This window comes from Sorex araneus, chromosome 8 (assembly GCF_027595985.1).
Source record: "Sorex araneus isolate mSorAra2 chromosome 8, mSorAra2.pri, whole genome shotgun sequence".
NCBI classification, from domain to species: Eukaryota; Metazoa; Chordata; class Mammalia; order Eulipotyphla; family Soricidae; genus Sorex; species Sorex araneus.
The window spans coordinates 44401910-44420265 of NC_073309.1; the positions used below are offsets into that span (position 1 = coordinate 44401910).

General features: G+C 50.7%; 1 pseudogene; it reads left to right on the top strand.

The window, feature by feature from the left end:
* The first annotated feature begins 9208 nt into the window (after nucleotides 1–9208).
* On the top strand, nucleotides 9209–9515 carry LOC101537881 (protein FAM32A-like; annotated as a pseudogene).
* Nucleotides 9516–18356: the final 8841 nt, after the last annotated feature.

Consider the following 18356-nt stretch of genomic DNA (forward strand, 5'->3'; position numbering starts at 1 on the left):
GTCTGCAGTGGAGAAAGGGGGTGTCAGAGGAGGCAGGAGGAACAGGGGTCCCCACCGCTGGGCTCCTGGGACACTGAGGGGTGGCAGCACCCAGGGCTGCGTGTGTGAGTGTGTGTGGGTCCCGCTGGTCTGGGGCGGGCAGGGCAAGTGAGGAGCAGGAGAGTTGGTCCTCACTTCCCAAGGGCCCTTCTCACCTGCAGGTCCCCGGAGCTACAGCGCTGGTCTCTGCACGGGCCTATATATCGGGGTGTCCCAGCTTCTTGGGCCACGCCCTGGGTCACATGCCAGGAAGATGGTGCCAACTTCCTGGAGGAGGCGCTGTTGCCGCCAAGGGAAGGCCTGTGGAGGGAGGAAGCTAAGTGGGGTCCTGGGGGCCCCAAAAGCACAGCTGGGGTGTGGGCCCAGGGAGCTGGCTGGGCGGTGGGCCTGTGAGGGAGGTGTCTGGGAGCAGGGGCTGAGGGTCTGGGTCCCGGGGGGGAGGGGGCAGGGGGCAGGAGCAGGCGGAAGGTGGCACGTGTTGTCCTTTGTTGGTTCAATGGTCCATTTTTTTCCTCTGACTCCTGCCAAGGATCAAGGCAAAGGACCCATATCCGGGTCCTGGCGTCTCCCCAGCATCCCCTGGGCTGTCTCCCTGCCCCCCGCATCCTGTTTTTAGTACTAGGACACCTGGGCCTTGTCCCCCAGCCAGGGCTTCCTGGGGACCTCACCTGCAAAAGGTGGCGGGGAGTTGGGTACTGGGTACTGGGGCTATCCAGCCCAGGAGTATGGGGGGAGGCAGGCGCCCCCGGGGGAAGGGGTGGTGGTGGGCAGCATTGGCCATGGAGTGGGGGACTGTCCATGCCCAGGAGCATGGGGGGAGCAGGTCCTGGTGGGGGGGAAGGGTGGTGGTGCCTTCGTGTGAGGAAGAAGCCCCAGCTTCCTGGTTCCACGCAGTCACAAGCTTCCGTTTCCTGGAGAATTTTGTTTTTTATTGAATTTTCCACTGGATTCTAAGATTGTTTAATGATCTCAGTAGGCCAAAGTGACCACACCCCCCAACCACCAAAGCGTCCCAGACCCTCCAGGGCTGTCCCCATGACACTCTTCCCCCCTCTCCTGGCCCCCACCACATAGTGCTCTCAGCTTTGCCATTAGAGGTCAAGGTTTCATTTCCTGGAGAATTATTTGCTTTCTGGGAGGGTTTGGTTTTCTTAGGGCCTCTCTCTCTCTCTCTCTCTCTGTCTCTCTCTCTCTTTTTTTTCCATTACCCCTGGTTCTGAGAAGAGACTTTGTGCTCCCCCTTTCCCCCCCACGATCCACCTGGCCTGGGAGATGGGGTCTGGGTTGCAAGGTGGGGCGCCCCTGAGCGCCGGCCTGGGAGGAGTGCGACTGGGGGCTCCCCCTTCCTGACTTGTGCCCCATGTTTGCTGGGGAGTGACTCCGCAGAACAGCAGCTGCGAAGCCTGGGTGTCCCCCTGGACAACACCCCGGCAGCTGCTGCCCCCCGGGCTCCTCCTCTCTTATCACCACTGGGCCTCAGGGTCACCAGTGCGGGTGGGGTCTCAGGCTCCCCCACCCAGGACAGGAATCCTGGGGAGCCATAAAAGGCTCAACCAGAAAGAGTCAACAGACAAAATACAAACCCTGAAGCGCCTCACTGGGGACACTGGGGAGGGCTGCGCCCAGGGGAGGGAGCTCCGAGGGAGGGGTGGGCTTGGGGGGTGGTCCCCGAGGGTGAGTGTGGGGAGGAGGGAGGAGCCAGGGGCCTCAGACAAAGCTGACTGCAAAGATGGCCAAACCCTGGGGGGCCAAAAGATAGCGCAGGAGGAGGGTGCCTGCCTTCCCCGCAGCCCATCTGGTTCCACCTCCGGCACCCCATGGGGCCCCCTGAGCCCCACCAGGACTGATTTCTGAATGCACAGCATGAGTAAGACCTGAGCATCACTGGGTTCAGCTCAACAAGCAAAAAATAACAAAATAAAGTTTGCAGAAACTTCTCTCAGAATCATATGTGCAGAGGAACAGGAGGAAGGGGCTGGGTGGGGGTGGGGAGAAAATGAGGGCAAGTGAGGAGCGGGCGGGGGGGGGGGAAGGGTGTCTGCTGCTCCTCCATCTCCTCTGTCTTTTTTTTTTTTTTGAAGTAAACAGATTTTATTTAGAGGTTTCTGAGGGAAGGAGGAAGGGATAAGCGGAAAAGAAAAATAGTAGGAGTAACGCGCTCAAGAGAGAACGTGGGCTTCTCCAAGGATGGAGAGAGCTCTACACACATCCTAGCACTAGACACAAAAGCATGAAAGTACACATCTCAAGAGGGGAGATGCACCACATGTGCTCAGCCACATGGGCACAAGCAGCACATGGGCTCAGGCAGCATATACGTGCTGTCTTGTGTTTTTTTTTTTTTTTTGCTTTTTGGTCCATACCTGGTGTTCCATAGGGGTTACTCCTGGCTCTGCACTCAGGAATTCCTCCTGGCGGTGCTCAGGGGACCATATGGGATGCTGGGAATTGAACCCGGGTCAGCTGCTCTACCCGCTGTGCTATCACTCCAGCCCCTCCTCTGTCTTTTTTTTTTTTTTGTCTTGAGGTCAAACCAGTGATGCTCAGGGGCTACTCCTGGCTCTGTGCTCAGGAATGACTCCTGGTGGGCTTGGGGGACCATATGACATGCTGGGGATCGAGCCTGAGTTGGCCATGTGCAGGGCAAGTGCCCTCCCCGCTCTGCTATTGCTCTGGCCCCAGTTAATCTCCTCTAAGTCTTTTTTTTTTTTTTTTTGCTTTTTTGGGTCACACCTGGCGATGCACAGGGGTTACTCCTGGCTCTGCACTCAGGAATTACCCCTGGTGGTGCTCAGGGGACCATATGGGATGCTGGGATTCGAACTCGGGTCGGCCGCGTGCAAGGCAAATGCCCTACCCGCTGTGCTATCGCTCCAGGCCCCTCTGATTTTTTTTTTTTTTTTTGCTTTTTTAATCTCCATCGCCCTTGGCTGACTTCAAAGAGAAAGTGTCCTCCCTCAAACCCTGGCATCCCTCTCAATGGCCAGCGCCCCCAAAAATGGGGGTGTGGGATCTCAATAATCTGCATCTGTCATCCCTGCCACCCCTTCCTTCTCACAGAGTCTGTGGGGTCTCGGTGGCATGACGCACAAGGCATCCTGTTCCCTACCATTTAGACCCCGGATGTAGCCAGTGGGGGTGCTTCCTTATGGCCAAGGAACCACAGCCAACCGCCAGTCGCCGCACCTGAGCCCAAACAAGGGGTGTTTGTTCCTCAGCCTCTGGCTTCTCACAGCTGGCACAGCAGCTGGGGTCAGACTGTGCGGTGAGCGGGCCGTCAGCATGTAGCTTGTGGTCAAATATTCACATTGACAGGATGAGAAAGCCATTTTACAAGAACCGGAGGACTGGGACATTTTTACAAGAGCAGGATGGTCAGCCAACAGGAACAGAGAGATCAGCCTTCTGAACATCTATTGTTATCTCCCCTAGTTGCCCCGGTGCCATTAGTTACTTTTAGTTTTACCTTAAGGCCATGACACAAGTAGATTGAAGCCTAAGCATACCTAAGCGCTGTGGAGTTATAGTAAAGTAGCTTTCGCTCACCTCTCTCTGTATGTGTGTGTGTGTGTGTGTGTGTGTGTGTGTGTGTGTGTGTGTGTCTCCCCTCTCCCTATCACTCTCGCACCCTCTCCTTGTGAACCCCGTTATCCGGTTTCGGGGGACAGGACAAGACTGTCCCTGATCATGGTACCTGGGACTAGCTGGTTGGCCTGGTGGCGCCAGGTCCCAGGGCACAGCTGCAGGGCATTTTACCCATGCTGATAAACCCAGGTTTTCAGCCACTTCAGCTGCATCCCTGGATCCCACAAGGATCTGGAACACTCATAGTGGAAACGCGTCCATCTGGCTACCCAGACCCTGGGCGCCATTCAGCCCTGACCTGGGAAACACCGTCCTCCTCCTCCTCCTCCTCTCCTGAGAAGTCTATCTGGCCCCCAGACATAACTGCACTTCTGACTTCCCGGGAACCCAAGCTGGTCGGTCTCTCTTTCCTTGTACGAGTCACTGTGGATTTGCTCCCTGCTGAAGGGAGCCCTTCCTCCACTTGAAAAACAATTTTAGCTCCTTGAAACGGAAAGTCCTGCTGTGTCTCCCTGCCTGCCCGAGGCTGTTGTCTGCGCCCTCCGTGCTCAGGACCATCCTGTTCAAGTCTCTCAGGTGACCTTCCTGCTCGCTGTCCCCTGACACTGCACACGGACGCTTCCTGAAGGCTGCAGCCGCTGTGATTTCTCTTCCTCCTGGGACTTACGCAGCTCACTTTGCTTTTTTCACTTTCTTTCTTTCTTTTTCTTTTTTTTTGGCTTTTGGGGTCACACTTGGTGATGCTCAGAGGTTTCTCCTGGCTCTGCACTCAGGCATCACTCCTGGCAGTGCTTGGGGGACCATATGAGATGCCAGGGATCAAACCCAAATTGGCCCTGTGCAAGGCAAGCACCTTCCCCACCGGACTATCACTTTGCTTTCTTGTAGAAACCCCTTTAGTGGGGAAAGTGCTTGCCATGCGTTCTGCTGACCTGGGTTCAACCCCCAGCACCTCTTATTGTTTCTGAGCCCACCGGGAGTGAGCCCTGAGTACAAGCCAGGAGCGAGTCCTGAGTACCGCTGGGGGTAGCCCAAAAATAAGCAAAAAAAAAAAAAAACCCTAAAAACCATCGGTGAGCTCTGAACTCCCTTTCTCTGCTACTTTTTCTAATATCCTCTTGCCCAGGGGAATCTTATTCCTGCTGCGTGGTAGAACCTCCTGTGGTCACGGAAAGTTCCTATGGGCTTGCCCTGTCCACCGTGGCAGGCAGAGTTACTGAGTGAGCTGGGTTGACTGTCCTAGAGGAAGGGAATTTTCTTTTGTTTGTTTCTGGGCACAGCCCTGGCTATGCTCAGAGCTTCCTCCTGGCTCTGTGCACAGGGATCACTCCTGACGTGGCTCAGGGAACCGTAGGGGGTGCTGGGAACTAAACCCACGTCAGCTTTGTGCCAGGTCAACACCTTCCCCACCATGCTCTCTCTCCCACCCAGAAATGGATTTTTGTTGTTTTGGTTTTGGGGCCACACCCAGTGATGCTCAGGGGTTACTCCTGGCTCTGTGCTCCAGAATTGCTCCTGAGGGTGCTTTGGGGACCATATGGGATGCTGGGGACCAAACCAAGGTTGGCCCCATGAAAGGCAAGTGCCCTACCCACTGTACTATCACTCTGGCCCCCAGAAATAGAAATTTTAATTTCACTTAAAGGGTTCTAGACTTTTTTAAAAAATTATTGAATCACCATGAGACACATGATTGTCTAGAGACAGCCTAAATGTCTCTAGATTTATGTTACTGATTAGAACTTGGGTCCAATGTTTGAGCACCCATCCCTTCACCAGCATCCACTTCCTTCCACCAATGTCCCCAATTTCCCTCCCGCCCCCCCCACCCAAAGCCTGCCTCTATGACAGACACTTTCTTTTTTCCTTTTAGGCACTGTGGGTTTGCAGTACTGTTACTGAAAATATATGATGCAGATCACCTTACTTCCTTTCGGCACCAGTTCCTGTCCAGAGTGCTCACTGCCCACTCTCATTGTCACAATCCTCCCTGTCCTAATCACCCTCCCCAACCGCCCCCACCACCACCACCTGGCAAGCTTCCTACTCAGGACTCATCCCCCTGACCTTTGTTTCTATTGTCTTTGGGTATTTTCCCTCCGACTATGTTTCTTTATATCCTGGAAACGAGTGTGATCATTCATTCCATTCGGACCCTCTGACTCATTTCACTCAACACGGTCCCCTCCATGTCCATCCACATCTGGGGGAGGTGTCACTCTCCCCGACTTCCAACTGGACGACAAAGCATTTAAAACATCATGGCACTAGAATAAAGACAGACCCTCTGACCATTGGCATCGAACTGAAAATCCAGAGACAGATCCCCAAGAATATGATCAGTTTATCTTGGATAAAGGGGCAAAAATTACAAAGCGGGGGAAGGAGTCTCTTCAACAATTGGTGGTGGGAAAACTGGTCAGCCACATGCCAGAAAAGAGAGAACTCAGGCCTCTTTCTAATACCATGCACAAAAGTCAAATCCAAATGGATTAAAGATCTTGAGATCAAACCTGAATCCATAAGGTACATAGAGGAAAACATGGGCAGAACTCTCCGTGACATTGAAGCTAAAGGCATCTTCAAGGGTGAGACACCACTAGCCAGGCGAGTGGAAGCAAAGATAAACACAGGGGACTACATTAAATTAAGAAGCTTCTTAATAATAAATTATTTTGTGCCTGCTAAGGGGGCAGGCTTGGGAGGGTAGGTGGGAAACTGGGACCATGGTAAAGGGGAGGTCACACTGGTGGTGGGATTGGTGTAGGAACATTAAATGCCAGAAACAACTGTATTATAAACAACTTCATAAACCACAGAATTTAAATAAAGTAAAATAGGGGCCGGAGCAATAGTATCTCTCCAGCCCCTGAGGAATAGATTGAACTTGATCTTTATTTCCATGTCATTTTCCACTTGCACCAACCACTTATTAAAAGGTCCTTTTAGTCAACGGCTAGTACAGTGGATAGGTGTTTGCCTTGCATGTGGCCAACCTGGGTTCAGTCTCCAGCACCCCATAGGGTCCCTTGAACCCCACCAGGAATGACCCGTCAACATAGAGCCAGGAGTCAGCCCTGTGCACTGCTAGGTGTGTCCCCAAAACAAAAACAAAAACATAAATCAATAAATTAAGAATAAATTCTGTACCTCAAGGGAAGCGAAGACCAGAAAACAAAGACAGCCTAAATGCCTCTAGATTTATGTCACTGGTTAGAACTTGGGTCCAGATTTGGCAGGACCATGGGCTTGAGTTGTCAGCCTGCCAAAGCCCCTTTGCTGCGTCACCATCTGCCACCCACCACCCTCCTCTTTATTCTTTTTTATTTCTGTCCCTCAGGCCCCCGTCTTGCAATCGTTCCAAGGCGGTTCGTGGTAATATGTTTCCATGGTAGACTGAAATAAGATACACGCATGAATCAGGAACAAAATCATACATGAATAGGGCTCCTTGAATTAGCTGAGAAGGAACATCCAGGACCTTCATCCAGGCCAGGAAAAAAACATTCTAGAGTCCCCAATGGCCTTGTCAGGCCCGGTCCCACCCACTTGCAGTCCCTGCTCCTGGAATGACCAGCTGTTTGTCCACCATCATCAGATGATTCTGCTGAATGCGACTTCAATGGAATCACCTATCTGGCCATGCTTTGGGCTGGCTTCTTCCCAATTGTTTTTGGCGCTCAGGAATCACTCCTGGTGGGGGTCTCAGGAAACCAGATGCAGTACCTAGGTCCAAAGCATGCAAGGTAGTGCTCTACCCACTGTGCTTTCTCTCTGGCCCCTCTGGTCCCTCTCTGGCCCCTCAGCTCAATTTTCATGCTCACCTGTATAAACGTCTCTGCATACTCCCCCCTGCCCCCATGCTGTTCAGCCTTCTGTCTGTGCCTGCCTGACTGAGGTAAGTGGCGATGCTGTTTGGGTGCCAGCGAGTGTGATTTTCCCCAGCATGGGCTCCGGGGCCCTATGGGAGACTGACTGGGTCCCGGTGGTCAGTGTTAGCAGATTCTTCAGCTTCAGCTCCCACAGCCCATCGGAATCTGGTCTCTGCGGGCAGCCTGGAACCCCCTGCACTGGTCTCATTCCACACTTCACTCGGCTTCACTCTTTCTTTCTTTGGAGGGGTGCAGGGGAGATCACAACCGGCCATGTTCAGGGATGACTCCTGGCTCTGCCCTTACAGATCACTCCTGGCAGTGCTTGGGGTACCATATGGGATGTGGGGGATCAAACCCAGGTTGGACGCATGCAGGAAAGCTTCCTCCTCGCTGTTCTAGAACTTTGGCCCCTGCTGGCCTTTTCTTGGGCCCATCTGGCTTTGCTAGCCCAGGGGAAGGTGACATTGACTGACACTGGGGAACTCTCTGCTAGGCTGTTTGATGCCAGTGGGGCTCCTGTTTGGTTTCTGCTGGGGCCACACATAGGCAAGAAAAGTGTCTGCCTGGGGCATTTCTGCTGCTGGCTGAGTCACCAGCCTGGGCCACCTCCTGTCACTGGGGAAGAGTCAGGAGCCCTGGGCTCACTGTGGCGTTCCTCGAATCCTCTGGTCCCTCTTCTTCCTTCCTTCCTCCCCGAGCCTTACTTGGAATGTCCGATGTGTTATCTCTAATATTTGTCATACTACAAAGCCAAGGTGCAGACAAGCGCCACTGCCGCCTTGTGAAACAGTAATTAATCATAATTACTGCTGCAATAGTCAATTTATCAGCAAGTTCTTCCTGGCGGCCTGCAAACACCATTGTATTGTGAACAATGAGTTTAATTCCTTTGTTTCTCATTTTTCCTTTTCATGCTCTCTCTGAGACATCGTTGATCAGAAGACACTCTTGCTTGGAAATAGCTTTCAACATTCTGCTATTCAATAAGACAATTCCATGATATTTCTATGAGAACACATTAGGGATTGAAGAAGTTTCTTTGGGGCTGGAGACAGAGCTTGGAGGGCTGCACGCTGCTTTGGCAGACAGGAGGCCTGGTTCAATCCCTGCCACCACACAGGGTTCCTTCCATACTGCCAGGAGTGTCTCCCAAGCACAGAGCCAGGAGTAACCACTGAGCACCACAAAACAAAACAAAAAGAGAAAAAAAACACCCAAATTTTAATTGTTAGTCAAATCTACACCCTTTAAATTTTGGATCAGAAAACTTTCAACCACTTGCAGGTTATAAAGGAATTCATCATGTTTTTAATATTTGTAGTTTCATCATATAAAATATAGATTTCTGGGGGCTGGGGGGATAGCTCAGAGGGTAGAGCATAAACTCTGCAGATAGGGGCCCGGGTTTTCCCAGCACCTTTGGGTCCCCAGAACACTACTCAAAGTCACCCCCAAGCATCAAGTCAAGAGTATCCCCTAAAGTACCATTAAAAAGAAAAACAAGGGGCTGGAGCAATAGCACAGCGGGATAGGGTGTTTGCCTTGCATGAGGCCAACATGGGTTTAATTCTCAGCATCCCATATGGTCCCCCAAGCCCTGCCAGGAGTAACCCCTGTGCATCACCGGGTATGACTCAAAAGCGGAAAAAAAAAAAAAGAAAAAAGAAAAACAAAAAAGGTTAGATTTGCAGCAGAGAGTCATGGGAGCCATGGCAGCCTACACACAGGTCCAGAAAGGGTGATGAAAGGCATTGTGGAGTGAGGCAAGACCAAGCGGAAGAAAGAAAAGGACAAGGTGAAGCTGCTGGACGCAACAGCTACGGGCACAAAGAATGAGGAGGAGAAGAGGCCTGGCCTAGACAAGCAGACCCCAGGGCGGGCGGCCTTCGAGAACATGCAGGAGAAGGGGTAAATGGGGAGGATCCTGAAGGCGGCTTCCAAGAGCCCCTTACAGAGGGGGACTTCAGCCAGTACCCAGACATGCTGGCTGAGCCCAAAGTCAGCTGGACCCAGTAGCCAAGTGTTGTGGTCCGGGTCCCCGGGTGCCCTGAGGCCCTTCCGGAAGACGATTACACCAGCTGCCTCACTCCCAGACTCTGGGCCATGGAGACTTCGGTGTGAGGGGGTGTCAGAAAGGCGGAGTTCTGCCCTGGACGCTTTGGGCCACCTGGCACCTGGGTGATGGCGAGGGTGGGAGGGCCTGTCTTCTGGAGACTGGACTGTGCTGGGCCCATCCGCTGAGGCACATGGCTGGACACATTCTGCAGGAACCAGCATGGGCTGGGGGCTTCCTGACCAGAGACACTGGGGGGCGCAGGATGGGATGGAGCCAGGAGCCGCACAGGGAACAGTGAGGTTCCTCCTGGCCTCGAGGCTGAGAGCAATACAGTGAGGGCTGGAGAAAGAAGCAGGTTGGGTGTGTGGAATAAAGCGAGCGTCAGGGTGGTGGAGGTAAAAAAAAATATATATATATATATATATATATATATAATGGGTTGGGCATTTGCCTTGCACACAGCCAACCTGGATTCTATCCCTGGCATCCCAAATGGTCCCCAGAGCACCACCAGATTCCTGGGTGCAGAGCCAGGAGTAACCCCTGAGCACTACCAGATGTGGCCCAACCCCCCCATAAAAACCCTAATAATATTTAAATCGCTGCCCCTTGATATGTTTATTCTATGTATAGTCTTAGGACAGGCTGCAGCGATAGCACAGTGGGGTAGGGCGTTTGCCTTGCACGTGGCCGACCCGGGTTCGATTCCTTCATCCCTCTCAGAGAGCCCGGCAAGCTACCGAGAGTATCCCACCCACATGGCAGAGCCTGGCAAGCTACCTGTGGCGTATTCAACATGCCAAAAAGAGTAACAACAAGTCTCACAATGGAGACATTACTGGTGCCCGCTCGAGCAAATCGATGAACAACAGGACGACAGTGCTACAGTGACAGTGCTATAGTGCTATAGTCTTAGGAGTGGATATATTTTATTACTTTATTTATTGGGGGCACTGTCCCATCCCACGGGACTAGTCAACGTGGTGCTCGAGTGGTAAAAGAGAGAGAGAAGAATGGGAGCAAGACAAGGCTTTGATCAAGCAAGCAAGCAAAGACAAAAGGTTCTTTATTTCTCTCAAGTTACTTTTTTATAATTGATTACACGAGGAAGTAGGCAAAATGGGGAAGTAACAATACATGCACATTTTCAGTGGCACAGGGTGCAAGCCCTAACAGGAGGTGCATGTCAATTATCTCGGGCGTTGCTCAGAAACTTTACACAATGTGTTCTAACATTTTCTCAAAAAGAGGTTAATTTCTTAATGTAAGGACATTTTTCAAAAAAAGGGTTGGGTCCTTAATTTTGGCTCCCGGTAGGGCACCTCCCAAACAGTGCTCTAAGGGCCTGAGGGTCACTTCCAGTAATACTTGGCTGACTGGGCTCGTGCATTGCAAGGGTCTGTGGTGCTGGGGGTCCCTGGGCCGCCCTGGCTGTGCTCAGGGACCATGTCGACTGAGGGTGGAGCCAGGATAAATTGCCTGCATGGCAAGAGCCTTTACTCCTATGCTAGTTCCCTGGTCTTCATTTTATTTTATTTATTATATGTGTCGATAAATAAATTGATTTGGCTTTTTGTTTTTTGGAGCCATACCCTGTGGTGCTCAGGGATCACTCCTGGTGGGACTCAAGGGACCATGTGGGGTGCAAGGGATTGAATCCAAATTGGCTGTGTGCACAGCAAGTGTCCTGCCCACTGAACCATTGCTCTATCTTCAGTTTATTTGGCTTTAGCCACACCTGACCATGCTCAGAGTCTACTCTTGGCTTAGTACTTGGGGGTTGGTCACTCCAAGGGAGCATGTGATACTGGGGTGGAACCTGAGTCCCCCACATGCTAAGCACATGCTAAGCTCCTCTGCTTTCTCTCTCCAGCCCCTGAGGAATGGATTGAACTTGATCTTTTTTTCATGTCATTTTCCACTTGCACCAACCACTTATAAAAAGGTCCTTTTAGTCAATGGTTTGAGAAGAAGCCTTTATTGTGTACTAAATTTCTAAATGCACTTGTGTCAGTTTCTGGATTTTTCTTTGGGGTATCCATTCTTGTAATAATATCACAGTGTTTAATTTCATAAATTTCATAAACTTTAAATATTTGCTAGAGCCAATGGCTAGCATAGCTATTTCTGAGTTTCCCCAACTATTCTTGCTTATTCTTTAGCTTTCAAAACCATATTGTGGGGCCGGAGCAATAGCACAGCGGGTAGGGCGTTTGCCTTGCACACTGCTGACCCGGGTTCGATCCCTGGCATCCCATATGGTCCCCCAAGCACCGCCAGGAGTAATTCCTGAGTGCAAACCCAGGAGTAACCTCTGAGCATCGCTGGGTGTGACCCAAAAAGAAAAAAAAAAACATATTGTAAACTCCAGTTCTATAGAATGGTATTATCCAAATGAAATGATGAGGGTTTTTTTAGTTTGTTCCTTGGGTCATACCCAATGGTACTCAGGGCTTACTCCCAGCTCTGTGCTCAGATCACTCCTATCAGGGGACCTTTTGGGGTTCCAGGGATCAAGCCTGGGTCTGCCGTGTGATAGGCCAGCACCCTCTCCTCTGGACGATCTTTCTGGACCCAATGATGAGATTTTTTTTTAAGTGAAGGGATTTGGGGAGATTGCATTGCAGTTATAAATTAATGCTGAAAGCACTGGTATCTCTAATAGGTGAGTCTTCGATGGGGACGGGGGGACCAACATAAAACGGTGCCTGGGTTACAGAGAGATCTCAAAGTGCTAGCACACAGGTTTTGTACGCATAAGACCCAGGTTTTATCCCTGGCACCACGTGGCCTTCTAAACAACTCCACTGGGAGCAATCCATGAGCACTGAACAAAAGAAACCCCTGAGCACTGCTGGGTGTGGCCAAAAAATAAGCAATAACCACCAAAGCCCACTTTCTGCTTTTCCACTTACAGATGTTTCTCTTCTCTTTTTATCTTGGGAATTGACAAACCCAGCAGTATTTAGGAGTTAGTCCCTGCTCTATGCTCAGGGATCACTCCTGACGGTGCTCAGGGGACCATATGGGATGCCGAGGATCGGTTCTGGGTTGGCCGTGTGCAAGGTAAGTGCCCTTCCTGCTGTACTATCTCTCCAGCTCTGATATTTCCCTTCTGTGCCTTTTGACTAGTCCCAGTTTGTCCCATACAGGTGCCACACATTTCTGACTAAGCTTACAACCTGTGCTTCTTATTGGGTCGGAGGGGGGGGCCGGTAGGGGTGGAGGTAGGGTTGGTTTGGGCCATAGCTGGCGATGTTCAAGATTACTCCTGGCTCTGCACTCAGGAATGACTCCTGGTGGTGCCTAGAGGACCATATTGGATGCCGGGGGTTGAACCTGGGTTGGCTGCCTGCAAGGCAAGCGCCCTCCATTGCTTTCTGCATATTGTTTTTTCAGGAGGCCTGAGGGCCTCTCTGGGGGAGTACTCAGCCAATCAGACCAGATGGCTCTGTGCCTCAGTGATGCTCAGGTCCATCAATGCTGGGGATCCCCAGGATGCCACCAGGAAGTTCCAGGTTTTGAACTTGGTGGGTGGCACATGCAGGCATGTCCTCCAGCTGGCTGCATTATCTCCCCAGCCTGTATATTAATTTTATGTCAAGCTCCTTGTTTAAGTTCTCGTACAGTTTTGATGTTGATCCTCTTCCAATCATAATGTCATCAACTATAGATAGTGCTCAGATCTTCTGCCTCTAATCATGTGGGCTAATAGTTCCAATATGCACTTAAACAGATCAAAGATAGAGTGAACCTTTATCCAGGATACTGTTTCTGGGCCAGAGAGATAGGACAGTGGGGAGTTTGCCTTGCATGCAATTGACCAGGGTTTGGTTCCAGGCACCCCCTCTGGTCCCCTGAGCCCCACCAGGAGTGACCCTTGAACACAAAGTGAAGAATAAACCCTGAGTACAGGTGGGTGTGCCCCCCAAACAAAACAAAACAAAAACAAAGAACACTGTTCCCCTCCCTTTGCCTTAGGACATTGGTTCATCAATTAACCCCACCCGTTCAGACTCTGCTCCCACACTTCAGCAAGTAATCCTGAGCTTTTCAAAATACACACGGAAGAGGACCGAAGCATCAATACAATGTGTAGGGCCTTGCACACAGCTGACCTGGGTTTGATGCCCGGCACCACGAATGGTCGCCCCAAGCCTGCCAGAAGTAATTTCTGAGTGCAGAGCCAGGAGTCACCCTTGAGCATCACTAGGTGTGACCCCAAAACAAAACCAAAAAACACCCCAACGATATACAAAGCGCCTGGGAGAGAGTACAGGGGGTGAGGCCCTTGCCTTGGATGTAGCTATGGCATCTAAAGCTCTGCTGTGAGACCCCAAAACTGCATATAGTCCCCTGAGCACTGCAGGGGCCTTCCCTTAAGCACAGAGCCAGTAATAGACCCTGAGCACCAGTAGGTGTGGCCCCCAACACACACACACACACACACACACACACACACACACACACACACTGGACACACCTTCCAAACATCCCATCCAGCCTCCCCTACACTTGCTCAGGTTTCTCGGGTGAGCCCCACGGGCCACTGGCCTGCCTTCCTACATTCTTCCCTCACATCCTGAAACCTGACTTCTGACAGTCTTCAGTGCCCCCGGGCCGAGTCTAGTGCAAATCTTTTTTAAGATATTGGCTGAGGTTCCCAGTCCTTGGTCCTGAAGCCCAGTTTCCTGCTCTCTTGAGCTCCTGCATGCAAGCAAACACCCTGGTCCCTAATGACTTCCCCGATAACACACGATGATGCAAAAACCTCCACACAGTGTCCCATCAGCCCCTCCTCCTGCTGCCAGTTTTTTGAGTTCTTTGCCCTTCTTCATTTCTCATCCTCGAGGCTCCATCGTTGCTGTCACTTCTTACCTTCTCTGTCTTTCCAACCTCCTCCAAGCCCTCTCCCAGCTCTGGGTACCACAGAAGGGGGGTTATACCCGAGGCTGGTTCTAACTGACCTTCTGCTTCTGCTCTCTAATCTACTGTAATAAAGTCCCACAGAAGGTTACAAATAATCAATATTTGACACCATAAAATGACTGAGCGGGAAGGACAGAGTGTGCTTGTGTCTAGCCAATGCAAATAACTGTGATAAGGAGCATGAAATGATAACTTGATAACTCAGAAGTTAAGTTAGGGAGAAAAAATTTTTTTCTACATCATCAAGGGAGAAATTAGACATTTTAGCGAACAGGTGAATGGAATCTTGGGATTCTGGATAGCATGGGCAGCTGTCTCCTGACAGTCCTCAGGCCTCAGGTATTCCCCAAACCTTATTAATCCCCAACTCAGGTGTTTTCCCCGTTCAGAACTCACTGAATGATGCACTCACCAGCCTCGGTGGTCTGAGCCAGAAGCCCAAGAGGCATCTGTCTGTGTGATAGCTTAGATCAGATCGGCAAAGGTGACATGTACAGATTTACTCAAGCCACATCACAAGCAGGACACAGGACAGTTCCATCATCCCAAAAACCTTTGGTCGCCAGATGTTCCTGTCCTCCTTAGCTCATGGTAACCACTCAGCTCTCTCTGTTTTTCCAAATTTTCTTTTTTTGAAGTAAATAGATTTTATTCAGAGGTTTCTGAAGGAGAAAGGGATTAGTGGGAGAGAGAATAGTAAGAATAACGAGAGAACGCGGGCTTCTCCAAGTGTGGAGGAAGCCCCTACACATAACCGAGCTTTAGACACAAAAGTATGAAAGCATGAAAGTACACATCTCAAGAGGGGAGATGTGGGTGACACGTGTGCTCAGGCGACACGTGCTCGGCCACGCGGGTGCAAGCAGCACATGGGCTCAGGCAGCATATGCGCACCTGTTTTTCCAAATTTCCCAGGGTGCTGCATAAATGCAATCAGAAGGTCAGTCTGCCCCCCGTGTCTCCATTTCCCCCGGAGTTGGTGGGAGTGAGTTCCGGTGTCTTGCTCACACTTCTTCCCAGTCTAGCTCCATCTCCCAGGGAGCCAAATGCCGTGTCCTCTGGCAGCCCACGCTGGCCCTTTCACCCTGACTGTCATTTCTGCTTTTCAAGCTGGCTTCCAATTCCTCATGATCTCTGACTACTTTTTCTTCCTGGACAGCTTTCAGATTCATCTTTTTAGCTCTAAGACCTTTGCCGTTTTGCCAGTGACTTCAGGCAACCATGTCTCACCTCTTTATTTTGTTTTGATTTAAAATAGAACACACAGTCTGCAGTGCTGGGGAGGGCCTGGGGCCACTTTGCCTGGTGGTCCAGGCTTAATGTTTGAAGTGTCCAGGCCTGGAGGTGCTGGAGGCCACCAGGGCCATACTCCGCAGTGTTCAGGGGGACTGTGTGGTGCCAGAGATCAAAGTCAGAGTATCTGTGCCTTACCCCTGGCCTATTTCCCCAGCCCTTCTTTCTGTGTTCAAAGGCATAACTTCTTTGAACCCATATTAATGCTGGAGCTAGAGATATAGAACAGTGGGTGGGCACTTGCCTTACACACAGCCAACACAGCTGTTCAGTTCCTGGCACCCCATACAGTTCCCTGAGCTCTGCCAGGAGTGATCCCTGAGCACAGAGAGAGGAGTAAGCCCTGAGCACAGCTGAGTGTGGCCCCCAAAATGCAAACAATAGTTTTCTGGGATGGGAACAGGAAGAAGCAGAAGAAAGAGAGCACAAAGGGAAAAGAGAATTCTGATAGCAATAAAGCATGAGTCGTCTCATGCTTTCCTCTCTCCTGAGCTCAGTGGTATACTCTCAATGCGTGCAGCAGATTATGTATCAGGCAAACCTGGTTTTGTAAATGTCCTATTTTAGACTGTGTCAGAGATATCAACAGGCCACTTATGCACAGGATTTTATATACTAAAGTAAACATCTAAATAAATGGAGACAACCCTATATTCATGGATGTGAGAACAAAATTATTGATACCAACTCTTCCCAAATTCACAGAAACAAGGTAATCCAGGGTCTGGAGAGATAGTACAGTGGGTATGGCGCTGGCCTTGTGCGAAGCCTACCTGGGCTGGATCCTTGGAATCCCACATAGTCCTTTGAGCACCTCCAGGAGTGATCCCTGAGTACTGCCAGATGTAGTTTCAAAAAAGAGAGAGAAAAAAGGTAAACAATGCAATCCACAATGTGTGTGTGTGTGCGTGTAAAAGAACTGACAGAAAAACAAAGAGCTAAAACGTTCTCCTGGGCCCAGGAATGAGGCTCTGTGGAAGAGACCCTGCCTGGCATGCATGAGGCCTCAGGTTCAATCCCAGCCCCATCTCACATTAGCAAATGTGATTCCCAGCCCCACAACCAAGTGTGCCATCTCCAATATTCCAACAAAGACAACAACAGAGGGGAAGAGAAAGGAAAAATTTTTAATTAAAATAATTTGAAGATATGTAAATGTTAACATTTAGGGAATCTGGGAGAAAGTATATACAATTTATTTCCTTGGTTTTGTTTTAGGGCCTTACCTGGCAGTGCTCAGGAGTCACTCCTGGCAGGGCGGGAGGGTATTGGGGATTAAATCTGGGTCAGCTGCGTGCAAGGCAAGCACTCTCCTAACTGTGTTATCTGTCCAGCCCAATCCTTACACATTCTCTGTGACTGAAATTTCAAGATAAAAACATTTCTTAAAACGTTTTTTCGGGGCTGGAGTGATAGCACAGCGGGTAGGGCGTTTGCCTTGCACGCGGCCAACCCAGGTTCAAATCCCAGCATCCCATATGGTTCCCTGAGCACCACCAGGGGTAATTCCTGAGTGCAGAGCCAGGAGTAACCCCTGTGCATCGCCAGGTGTGACCCAAAAAGCAAAAAAAAAAAAAAAAGTTTTTTCTTTTTGCTTTATTTCATGAACTGGGCCAGGCTGTGGTCAGGGGGAGATCTTGGCCGGGAGATCTCACCCCACTGTGTGAATGGTGCCAGAGGTGGACCAAGGCCACTGAGTGCAAAGCAAGTGCTCAGCAGTTTGGGTTTGCTCTCTGGGCCCTAAACACATTTTTGAACAGCTTTATACTTTATTATGTTTGGGGTTTGGGGTCTTTTTTGTTTAGGCTTTTTTGGGTCACACCTGGTGATGCTTGGGGGTTACTCCCGACTCTGAACTAAGGAATTACTCCTGGCGCTGCTTTGGGGGACCATATTGGGTTTTTTGGTTTATTTTCAGTTTGGGGGCCACACCCAGCAGTGCTCAGGGGTTAGTCCTGGCTCTGCACTCACGAATCATTCCTGGCAGAGCTCAGGAGACTGTATGGGATGCCGGGGATCAAACCTGGGTCAGCTGCGTGCAAGGCAAATGTTCTACCCACTGTCCTATTGCTCCAGCCCCTTGGGGGACCATATTGGATGCCAGGGATCCAACTCAGGTTGGCCGTGTGCAAGGCAAACTCCCTACCCTTGTGCTATTGCAGCAAACACCCTCCCTCCATGTTATCGCTCCAGACCTTCATTATGTAATTTTCTTCTCAGGCATGAGAGTGCATGAGAATACTGCGTGTCACTGTGTTCGGGGTAGTTTTAAAAAATGAGTCAAAGATCAGAACAGAGGGATGATTCAAAGCAAACAGCTATCCTGGACACTGGCTCTGCCTTCCCTGGGACTCCCAACCTCACCACCCATCCTTCACTTTGTGTCTGTGCTGCCTCTGAGTCACTGAGTCCTCTCCCTGCACTTCACCTGGCACCTGAGTGACCTTCCGACCCTTTGCGAGAGTATCGGACCAGAGGACACCTATCTGCTGCACAACAGCTCAGAATGGTTTGTTTTTGCTTTTGTGTTTGAGCTATACCTGGCAGTGCTCAGGGCTGACTCCTCGATCCGTGCCCAG